A 12,666-nucleotide genomic window follows, 5' to 3' on the forward strand; every position below is an offset into this window, starting at 1 on the left:
CCAGGTCGCCCAGCTAGTTTTTTGTATTTTTTAGTAGAGACGGGGTTTCACCTTGTTAGCCAGGATGGTCTGGATCTCCGGACCTCGTGATCCACCCGTCTCGGCCTCCCAAAGTGCTGGGATTACAGGCTTGAGTCACCGCGCCCGGCCGGAAACGTGCTTTAGGTTTTTTGTGTGATCAGCAATGGGAAAGACTAGTTCAGCATCTGTCTTAGTCAGTTTGGCTGCTGTAACAGAAATACCGTAAGTTGGCTGGCTTAAACAATAAGCGTTTATTTCATATAGTTCTGGAGGCTGGGAAGTCCAAGAGCAAGGTGCGGGCAGATTCAGTGTCTGGTGGGTTTCCACTTTCTGTTTCATAGAGTGTGTCTTCTTGCTATGTCCTTACCACGTTAAGCAAAGAGGCAAGAGACCTCTTTGGGATTTCTTAATTCATAAATGGAATTAAGGGGGTTAATTCCATTTATGAGTCTCCACTTTCATGACCTAATCATCTTCCAAAGGCCCCATCTCCTAATATCATTACAATGGGAGTTAAGATTTCAACATATGATTTTAGGGGGACACAGTCATTCAGTCCTTAACAGTATCCACACAGTCAACTTGCAGCAAAGTTCTAAATCGGACATACATTTGAATGATCTGTCCCGAGGAATATTTGCGAAGTATATCATCTTTACTCTACAAATGTATCATTCCCTGAAAAGCACATTCTATATGCCTTAAATGTGAGCCAATGGGAAAACAAGCTCATATATTGAATATTAAGCCAGCTTGTCTGGTTTCTTTCATTAGATGCAATTGATTTCTAAACTTAGGACCATGGATATTGCTAAAATTCTTTTCAAGGCTTTTCTTCGTTAACTATTTTAAGAAACATACAAAAGGCCTTCAGGATGACTAGAAAGTGAATACAGACAGCCTCTTAAGGTCATCTATCGCTGCTGATGTTTTCAAGTGTAAGAAAGGAGCATTGTCTGAGAAGTTGTCCTTTTCCTACCATGAAAAGTATTTTTATTTTTTCTATGTATTAGGTGACAGATTATTATATTTAATGTGTATCTCTACTTCCCTTTTTGTAATCATATGTCACTTTTAAATCTAGGTATGACTCCAGTTGCTGCTATTACACATTTACTGGATATCAGTTAAAATCAGTGGAGGACATTTTTGCAGTAGTATTTTGTTAACACATACAAACTAAAAATGAAAACAAAACAAAATTACAGTTCTCCCTCTATGTTCTAGAACTTTAGGCAGTCAACATTTTAAGGAGATAGATAATTACTATTTTTAGTAATAGACAAACCTAATGTGTAAAGACAGAATTTCTCTTTAAATTAGTTATGTCCTCCAAACAAATACTACTTTAACTACCTGTATATTTATTGTTCTTGATATTTCTATACGATGACTCTTCTTTCATTTTTGTTGATTTATTCATTGATTTATCTCCATCCCCAATTCCGTGTCTTTGTACTAATAATCCCTGATTAGACGTCAAAAATAGAAAGCAGATTTTATTCATATATTCATTGATTCAGTGAACAATTATAATTGAGTTCCCGCAGTGTCCCAGGCATTGTCCTAAGCATAAAGGTAATCGATAGATTAACAAAACTAACCTGCTCCCTGAACCACTCAGCCTACTGTTTACCAGATATTGGGCCTAACATTTCACAAATTATTCCACTTAATTTTAACAAAAATCCTGTGAAACATATAGTATTACAATCTAGTTCTATACATTAACAAATTCAAGAATATTTACTTGACTTGGCTTTGTCATCTGATTGGAAAAGCACCAGTGCTGCTTAGCTCATAGCATATACATGTCCTTCTCAGGATATTTTTTCTTTTTTAAATTGGTTGAAGAATAAACAAACAAACAAACAAACAAACTGCCAGGTCAAACCATTGAATACAGAAGATAAAGTCATCATGAAAGGATTGTTTTTCACTCTCCTTTAAAAAGTACATTTTATTTATGTGCCCAGGTTGTTTAGTATTCTTTAATAAATGAATAAATTAAATCCAGATCAATAATAATACAAATAGTTATTTTGCACTGTAGTTGTAAAATAATAACAATTTGAGGAAAAGCTCTGGGTCTGAGATAAACTGTACCATATGATATTGAATAGTCAATTGGTAAGGAAGGCAGAAAGTTAAAAAAAAAATTATTAGAGGGGATTATTATTCAAAATGAAAGGAAGCTTCTAACCAGAGATGTTTTCAGACTCTGTTCATTTCATCCTCACATCATGTAAAAAACAGAAACAGGCATAACAACGACTATGAAACACTGTGCTGGCTGACAAAAAAATATTTTCGGTTTTTTTTATTTGCCAGTTTGGGTCATGGATGAAGTTTACCATTCTACTTTAGGTGTCTTCACCTATAGATTTAAATACAACTTTGAACTTCATTCAAAGTTGTATTTAACTGGTTTCTAAGGATGTTTTCTAAAACCCCTATGGTGACTTTATTATTACTCAGATTGCAAAACAAAACAGAAAGCATTTGGTCTATGGCTTATAAGGTAATTTTTGAAATTAAAGCCAATCGTCCCAGAACTAACACAGGCCAAACTCATAAACTTTCAAATGAAATTGGCCTCTGCCAAACAATATTGACCAATTATCATCACAGCTGTATTTGCAAAACCATAGTAAAGGAAGTAGTGTGCTATTTTGTTGGGACTCTATTTGAGAACTAATTAAAATGGTCTAAAAAATTAGAGCAAACTTTATCTTAAAATCTTAGGTATCTGTTTTTATTTAAATCACTTATTTTCCAATTCTTTGGATAATCATTCAAATTATGAGAAATAAAAATTTCAATTTGCTTTAATTAACATATTTTTCATTTCTACATGAGACAGCACTATTACTTGTATCAGATGAATATAGCTGGAAGATTGACAGATGTTATTATGAACATAAATGGCCATAATAGTTGGCATGAGTTTTGAATACTGTAATTACCCAATGGGATGGACTAATGCTGAGTTTGAGTACACAAAATTTTCCCTGAAGCCTTGCATGGAAATTTTCATACATGATGTCAACTCATTGATTTTACAATAATGTAATTCTGGAGTAAATACTAATTTTGTGTGTGTGTGTGTGTGTGTTTTGTATAGTGTGCTCTTGATCGTTCAATATGTCATGACACTCTACAAGGCAGGATTCAGGAGGGGGTGCTAACTTGCTCCAAAGCTCTCACTTTTTAATTTACTTTAGTGACTCATTTTGAGATTCAATGTCACATGAGTCAGACCACAGCTTGTGTCATTCTTATTCTGATAAGAAACCATTTGGCATTTTGAAAAATGACCTCCATGTAGTCACAATCAGAATACATAAGGATGTTTTAATGGGGAAAAATCCTTTTCTATTCATTCGGTGTGTGTGTTTCTTCTCATAAGCCACTAAATAAACTGCAGATTTCAGCAGATAAAGTTTAACTCAGTTTGTTCAGTGCATTTGGCTTTAGATATTGCTTGGAATAGTATGAACAGGGCAATCAGCCACTTCAAACTATTGCCTACTATCTAACATAATGTGAATAAAGTAGATACCACATTATACATATGAAAAATGATTTCAAGGGTAAATTCAATTTTATTTTCCTGAGAAGCTAGCACTTTAAAAAGTATAATATTGAAGATAAAATACAGTATTGAAATATAAGTTAAGGTAAGAAAAATGATCGAAAGCAAAATAAAATCTAGGTAGGAAAGTGGGTGAACCTTTTTAAGTTTTTTAGGGTAAAAACATATAATGGCATCTGTATATGTATGACCTTGTCTCTGCAACATATATAGTCATTACTTTACAAAATTAATATTATAAACTTGTTTTTCATTTATTGCTAATTATAAGATTAATATGTTTTGTTGTTATTCATCAAAAACAAATTAAGATTAAATATATCATAAAAGATTTTGCGGTGTAATCCATTATGTGCATAGTGCTGACGACCCAGCAATATTTAACAAGTGCATATCAACAATCACTAAATGCCCTTGGTTCCTGATATACTTTCTGAGTGAGCAGGTGTTTTAGAAAGTGCTCTAAAAAGGGCAATTTTTGCTTCAAATGTTGTATGGAATTATAGGGAGAAAGATCAAGTAAACTGGGATTGAGAAAGTGAGAACTCAGGCTGCAAGATGATTTACTGGAGGGCAGAAGTAGTAATTATTGAATAACTCAGTAAGTAAGTAAGAAAGGTCCTTAACAAGCACAAGATAAAACAGCGGAGAGAATCTAAATTAAATATAACCAATCAACACACACACACATACAAACATATTCAATGTATTCATTGAACAATTTTAATAAAATATTTATCATGCTCTAGGCACACTTGTGGGCAATGCGGGTATAGCAATCAGTGAAAAAGGCAAAAAATATCTATTCTTAATGGCCTTCACGGAAATTGTATTCCAGTGAGACACAGGATTAACAGGAAAAATGAACAAATTATATTGTACATTAGTAAGAAATTAATGCTATGGCAGAAATAAAACAGGGGAGAGGGTAAAGGAATGTTGAGAAGTGGGTTAAAGTTTAGATAGGTGTTAGTTTTTTATTGCTGCTGTAACAAATTGCCACACATTTAAGAGCTTAAAACAACACGAAGTTACTACCTTTTGGCTGTGTAAAGTCATATAGACCCAGGGTGTAATGGGTCTCACTGGGCTAAAATCAGGATGTTGGCAGGGCTGCATTCCCATCAGGTTGCTCTAGGGGAAAGTTCATTTTCTGGCCTTTTCTTGCTTCTGTGGACCATGCACCTTCATTATTGGCTCATGACTTTCCTCCTGCATCTTCAACACTGGCAAAGCTGCCTGTCTCTGTGTGTTTCTTCCGTAGTCACGTTTCCCTCTGGGCTCTCCTCTTCTGCTTTGTTCTTCTACTTAGAAATACTCTTGGAATTCTGTGGAGCCCACGTGGGTAATCCAGGATGATGTCCTTATTGTAAAGTCGACTAACTAGCAACCTTCATTCTATTTACAACTTTAATCTCCCTTTGCCATGTTACCTAACATATTCACAGGTTTGGGGGATTAGGACGTGGCCATCTTTTATTCTGCCTATAATGAATATACAAGAAAAGGAGACAAGGATAGCCAAAAAAAAAAAAAAAAAAAAGCCTCGCTCACATTTGAGTAAAGACGGAATGAACATGTAACTCCTGCTGCAAGGGCTCTGAAGCAGGGATTTGCCTAGGCCTTCTAGAAGCAGTGTGGCTGAAGTAAAGAGCTCAGGATAAGAACATGAGCAATAGGAGAGGAGTTCAAAGAATTAATGGCAAAATTTGGAGGTAAAATAATGTTTAGTAGCAAAACAAAACGAAACAAAACGAAACAAAAAAAAAACTGACTTCTATACTGAGTAAGATAAAAATCCCTATAGGATTTTAAGCAAAAAAGATAACATTATGCCACAGATTTTAAAAAGATAATCCTGGCAGCTTGTTGATGGTCAAAGGCAGCATCTCGAGAAGACCAACCCAAACAACAAGAATCTGTACAGAAGGTGAGGGGGACCAGGGCCCAGCAGTAGTAGCAGTAAGAAGTGAGAAGCAGTTGGATTCTGGGTATATGTCAAAAGTAGAGCTGGCAAGATTTGCTGGAGGTTTACAGCTGTATTGTAAATAAAAGTGGTTAAGGGAATCGCCAAGGTAGTTGACTTTCACATTTGGAAAAACTCATTTGCCTTTTATTGAGATGGGTAAGATTATGAGAAGAACACTATGATTTTATTTGATTTGTTTTTTAGAAACAGAGTCACTCTGTTTGTAAAAGTCTTACTGCAGCCTCAAACTCCTGGGCTCAAGCAATCCTCCTGCCTCTTCTTCCTGAGTAGCTGAGGCTACAGGCATGTGTCACCATGCCCAGCAACAGTGGGTTTTTGATGGAAGATCATATTAGGAGTTAATCTTAAACACGTAAAGCTTAAGATGGCTGTTAGACATCCAAATTAAGATAGCAAATAGAGGGTTGAATAGATGAGCCTAGAGTTCAGAGAATATATAAATTGTAATAAGTGAAAAATTATGTATGTTTTTCAAAGCCATGAAATTGATTGAGGTAGTCAACCAAGAGTTTAGATAAGAAATAAAAGAGACTAAAGACTAAACCCTGGGACACACCAAATGGAAGTGAGGGGAAGGAAGAGGAACCATGAAAGAAAACTGAGAGACAAGAAAGAGAAGTTGGGACAAGACCACGATGAACAGAGTCCCGAGAGCCTAGAGGAGAAAATGGTTCCAAGAATCATAACTACTCTGTCATGCTCTTGTGTCAAGTGAGCAGATGGCGAAGAATTGCCACTGGATTTAGTGACGTCAAGGGGTTTTGTTGATGGGCACAGCTGCAGTGGGAGGCAAAACTGTGATTGGGGTGAATGGAAAACTTGGGGAAGAGAATCAGAGACAACAAATAAAACTTTGTATACATTTTTCTTTGTGCACATGAAATGCTTTGTACACATTTTGCTGTAAAACTTTACATAGTAATGAAGGAGGAATGGGGTAAATGTAGCATTCTAAGATAAGAGAAGTAATATTTATTGTGGAGAGTGAGTTACTAGAGATGAAAACTTCAGACATGGAAAAAGGGAGAATTGCTAGAAGAATAGTCCTGAGTGTAGGTGGGAGAGAAATGAATTCTAGTGCAGACATCTTCACCTTGGCTAGTAGAACATGAAATTTATTCATAGGTACAAAAAAGAAGGCAAAGTATGTGTGTACAGATGCTAAAACTATAAGTGGTGGTGATCTTATGGAGGATTTTTGGGATGGCTTCAGTATTTTCAGTGAAACAAAACACAACACAAGCTCATATAGAGAATGAGTTTTTGGTGGTGTACATTTGAAGATAAAAGGCAGTGAGAGAATAGATGACTTAAGAAATATAGAAAAACTTTGTGTCACCATTATGAGTTTAACTGAAGTTAGCATCAGGGAATTTAGGAGAAACTAGTTATCATGGTTCTCTGGTTTTTTCCATCCCCATTCAGCTCTATCAGTACAGAGACACAATATTGAGGGGGAGGACCAAATTTAACCAGGGTTGTGGTTTAAGCAACTAACTGTGACAAAGTGACAGGGACAAGGGATTAGGAGTACAGGCAGACCTGGTTTCATTGTGCTTCACTTTATAGTGCTTCACAGATCTTGCAGTTTTTTGTTTACTTGTTTGTTTGTTTGTTTTTTGAGACAGATCCTTGCTCTGTCACCCAGGCTGTTGTGCAGTGGCACAATCTCGGCTCACTGCATCCTCCGCCTCCTGGGTTCAAGTGATTCTCATGCCTCAGCCTCCCAAGCAGCTGGAATTACAGGCATGCAACACCACCCAGCTAATTTTTGTATTTTTAGGAGACGTGTGGTTTTGCCATGTTGGCCAGGCTGATCTCAAACTCCTGACCTCAAGTGATCTGCCTGCCTCAGCCTCCCAAAGAGCTGGGATTACAGGTGTGAGCCACCGCACCCGGCCTGCGTTTTTTACACATCAAAGGTTTATGGCAACCCTGTGTTGAGCAATTCTATCAGCACCATTTTTTTTTTTTTTTTTTTTTTAACCAGCATGTAGTCACTTTGTGTCTCTGTGTCACATTTCGGTAATTCTCATAATGTTTCAAACTTTTTCGTTATTATTATATCTGTATGTTGGCCTGTGATCAGCAATTTTAATGCTACTGTTATAATTGTTTTGGAGAACTATGAACTTTACCAATATAAGACAGCAGACTTAATAAATGTGTGAGTTCTGACTCCTCCACCAACTGGCCATTTCCTCAGCTCTCTCCTTCATCTTAGGCCTCCCCATTCCCTGACACACACCTATAATAAAATTAGGCCAATTAATAACCATACAGTATAGCCTCTCCAGGTTCGAGTGAAAGAAAACGTCACACATACCTCACTTTAAATCAAAAGCTAGAAATGATTAAGCTTAGTGAGAAAGGCATGTTAAAGGCTAAGCTAGGCCAAAAGCTACACCTCTTGTATGAGTTGGTTAGTCAAGCTGTGAATGCAAAGAAAACGTTCTGAAGAAAATTAGAAGTGCTACTCCAGTGAACAAAGGAATGATAAGAAAGCAAAATAGCCTTACTGCTGATATTGAGAAAGTTTGAGTGGTCTGGATAGATCAAAACAGTCACTATGTTTTCTTAAGCCTAAGCCTAATCCAGAGCAAGGCCCTAACTCTTAAATTCTATGAAGGTTGAGAGAGATGAGGAAGCTGCAGAAAAATAGTTGGAAGCTAGCAGAGGTTAGTTCATAAGGTTTAAGGAAAGATATCTCTATAACATAAAGGTGCAAGGTGAAGAGCAAGTGCTGATGAAGAAGCTGCAGCAAGTTATCCAGAAGATCTAGCTAAGATCATTGATGAGAATGGCTACAGTCACCAACAGAATTTCAATGTAGACAAAAGAGCCTTCCATTGGAAGAAGTTACAATCTAGGACTTTCATTGCTACAGAGGAGAAGGCTATGCTTCTCCAAACTTCTCAAACTTTGGAAGTCTCTGTCTTCCCAACTTCAAAGGACAGGCTGACTCTCTTGTTAGAGGTTAATGCAGCTGGTGATTTTAAGATGAAGCCAGTGCTCATTGACCATTCTGAAAATCCTATCACCCTTAGGCATTAAGCTAAATCTATTCTGCCTGTGCTCTATAAATGGAGCAACAAAGCCTAGATGTCAGCACATCTGTTTACAGCATGGTTTACGGACTATTTTAAGATCGCTATGGAAAAAAAAAGTTCCTTTCAAAATATGACTTCCCATGAACAATGCACCTGAGCTCAGATGGAGCTGTACAAGGAAACAGGCACTGTTTCACAAGTTATAACACAGTGGCCATTATGTAGCTCATGGATGAAAGAGAAATTTCGACTTCCAAGTCTTTTTATTTTTGAAATACACTTTGCAAGGATATAGCTGCTGTATATACAGTGATTCGGATGGATTTGGGAAGAGTGAACTGAAAGCCTTATGCAAAGAATTTACCATTCTAGAAACCATTAAGAACATTTGTGATTTAAGGGAGAAGATTAAAATATCAACATTAACAGGAGTTTGGAAGAAGTTGATTCCAACCCTCAATGGATGACTTTGTGAGGTTCAAGACCTCAGTGGAGGAAGTAAGTGCAGATGTGATGGAAATAGCAAGAGAACTATAATTAGAAGTGCACCCTGAAGATGTGACTGAATTGCTGTAACCTCATGACAAAACTTGAATGGATGAGGAGTTGCTTCCTATGAATGAGTGGTTTCTTGAGAGGGAATCTACTCAAGTTGAAGATGCTGTGGACATTGTTGAGATGATAACAAACAAATATTCCATAAATATAGTTGATAAAGCAGTGGTAGGGGTTGAGAGGATTGATTTCAATTTTGACAGAAGTACTGTGGTTAAATGCTGTCGAACAGTATTAATTGCTACAGGGAATTTTTTTTTCTGTTTTTTAGACAGAGTCTTGCTCTGTTGCCCAGGCTGGAGTGCAGTGGCCTGATCTTGCCGATCTTGGCTCATGGCAACCTCCACCTCCTGGGCTCAAGTGATTCTTCAGCCTCAGCCTCCTGAGTAGCTGGAACTACAGCTGCATGCCACTACGCCTGGCTAATTTTTACATTTTTGGTAGAGACAGGGTTTCACCATATTGGCCAGGGTGGTCTCAAACTCCTGACCTTGTGATCCACCTGCCTCGGCCTCCACTGCACCTGGTCCGAGAAATTTTTCTTCAAAGAAAGAGTCAATCGATGTGGCAACTTCATTGTTGTCTTATTTTTAAAGATTTACACTACCAGCCCAATCTTCAGCAAACACCATCCTGATCAGTCAGTAACCATGAACACTGAGGCAACACCATCCACCAGCAAAAAATTATTACTCAGTGAAGTCTTATGTGATTCTTAGTATTTTTTAGCAACCAAGTATTTTAAAATTAAGATACCTTATTTTTTTGGAAATAATGCTATTGCACATTTAGATTACAGTATATTGTACACATACTGGTTTTAAGCACTGGAAAACCAAAAAATGTGTGTGACTCACTTTATCGTGATCTTTGCTGAATAGTGGTGGTCTGGAACTATACACACAATATTTCCAAGATATGCCTGTATATCCTTTTCTATTATATTTAACCTGTGTAAGAAGAGATATCAGGGTATTATGAAGATGAGGGACTATAAAATAATGTGAGCATCAATGGAATAGTGTTCTGAAAAGTTGGTAAGCAACCACTAATGAGAAGGAGCTAAAACGATGCCACTGACATCAAAGAGGAATATTTGAAATATTGCTCACAGAAAGTGTGCAGCTACTGGCAATGTCAGGTCCTGGGTGTAACCATGGAAGTGGTGGATGAGGTGGGGTCCCAGGCAAGTTGTTGGATGAGAGATGACTTATTGCTTAGACATGCTAGGCTGTGACTGTAAACACAACCAAAAAAAAATATATCATGTCTCCGTTTTCAAACTGCGTTTCTAGATGGTGGCCAATTTTGTTCCAATAAATGATTCAGGAACCCAGACTCCACCTACCTTTTAGATTTTTTCAAAGCCTTATTTCTCTTATATGCTATGGACAGGAGAGTGAAGAGGGCCTAGAGGAGGCCAACTGACTTTTAAAAGCCTTGATCCTAAGGTGGCACAGATCAACTTTGATCATATTTTATTAGTGAGAAATAATAACATGACTATACCTTAATAAAAAATTGGAGAAACATTCTGTAACATGCAATCTTCACTTTTAGCTTGAAATTTTATTCATGGAAGGACAGAATGGGTTTTAGTTGTCATTTCTTTGTCTTTGCCTTGGGAGGACCTGGGAAGAAGGGATTAAGGGGATTAAAAGGATCGTGTACATGAGTATAGAAATCATGAGACAGAGGTAGTGTTGAGGAAAGAGACTTTTGTCAGGAGCCAAAGGGAATGAAATGAGTGTTCTAAGAATTGATGGATGAGTGTTGTAAGGAGGAATAGTATGTAGCAGGGTCTGATGACACGACAAACAAAAGTGGGTGTTTGTGGGATTTGAGAGCAAGAATCATCTGGAAGTGAATATGAGGAACAATGAGGATGTGAAGCATATCTTTTAACCTTGGTGTTGTGAGGGGCTTGGGAGAGAAAACAGCTACTATCTGTGCCTGCAGCAGGAGCAATGTTTTAGGGAAGATTTGGACTTTTTTGGACAAGAAAGCAAAGGAAACTTTCACAAAAGAATTTGAGGCCACAACAGATTTTGCTGTTGATGCAATTGAAATTCCGGAGTGCAGAGTGGAAGAGTTTAGGAGATGAGGAGTGTCAGAAGGTAGAAGGGAAGTCAACCTGCCCAGTTATATGAGGATTAGAGTCCCAGGAGATGAGGGACAAATGTTGACTCCCAAGGTTCTTGTGGTGATTGACATGAACCGAAATGAATCTTAATGATACCAAGACACATCGGGAAAGGGACTGTGGGCATCAGGAGGGGAGGGGCTTCCCCTGGATTCCTGCTGTCAGGGCATGGAGTCCTTCAGAGGGGCAGCCATATTGCACTGTGTAGGTGCTCTCTTGACCACTACCACAGGGTCCTGTAGGGTGTGGACTTTCTCATAGTGTATGGGATTTTCCTTGAATTTTGCAGAAAACATCTTCTTAGCTTCTATGGGGTGGACTCACTCTGACCTCATAAACTCCCTTTTTCACTTCAAAGCTTCTCCTTTCATTCTCACTTAACTTTATTCTAATTAAGGTTTCGTGCTCATTGCATTACAAAACAGCTCAAGGAAAGCATCTAGTGACCTCCATGTTGTTAAACCCAACAACCAGGCTCAGACCTCATCTTAAATGACCAGTCTCCAACATTTCACAAGTTAATTCTTCCTTTTTTTCTTGAAGCACTTTCTTCTCTTGGCTTCAGAAACCACAGGTGTAAATCCAGCCCCTCATCCCCACCTTTGTGTCTGACTTTTCTGAGTCTCCTTTCCTGCATGCTGTTCATGTCTCTGAGCTTCAAATCTTGGAGGGTCCCAGAACTGAGCCCTTGGACCTCTTTACCTCTCTATTGAAATTCATCATCTAAGTCATTTCATGCAGGATTTGTGATTTACATGTTAGTTAAAATAACTAGTCAAAACATTTTCCCCAAAATCGAGAAGCCCTTTAGGTCATGACCTGGTGAACATCTCAAAAATTTGACTGTATCATAGGCAACTCAAAAAGGACCTGCTTGCTTTCCAGCGGTTCTTACCTGTTACCTTGACCAAAAGCTTTGGAGTCACCTTCAAATTATTTCACTCAAACCTCACACTAACAAAGCATTTTCAGGATTTAACCTATTTTATGACCTCACTTTTACCAATCCCAGACAAGCCACTATAATCTGGTGCTTGAATTATTGCTTTGGTTTTCTATCTGGTCATCACTACTGTTTTAAAAACATAGCAGATTATTTTGCTCCTCTGGAAAAAAAACATAAGAAAATCCTTACAATGGACCCAAAGTCCTCTAAATTCACAACTTTGCACTCTTCTTCTGCCTACCCTTTCTTCTTCTCCTTCTTCTTTTTCTCCTTCTTTTCTTCCTCCTCCTCTTCCTCATTTTCTCCTTCTTCTTCTTCCTCTTCCTCTTCTTCTTCTTCTTCTTCTTCTTCCTCTTCTTCTTCTTC

The sequence above is a fragment of the Colobus angolensis genome, unplaced genomic scaffold (assembly GCF_000951035.1).
Source record: "Colobus angolensis palliatus isolate OR3802 unplaced genomic scaffold, Cang.pa_1.0 Scaffold14, whole genome shotgun sequence".
In the NCBI taxonomy this organism is placed as follows: Eukaryota; Metazoa; Chordata; class Mammalia; order Primates; family Cercopithecidae; genus Colobus; species Colobus angolensis.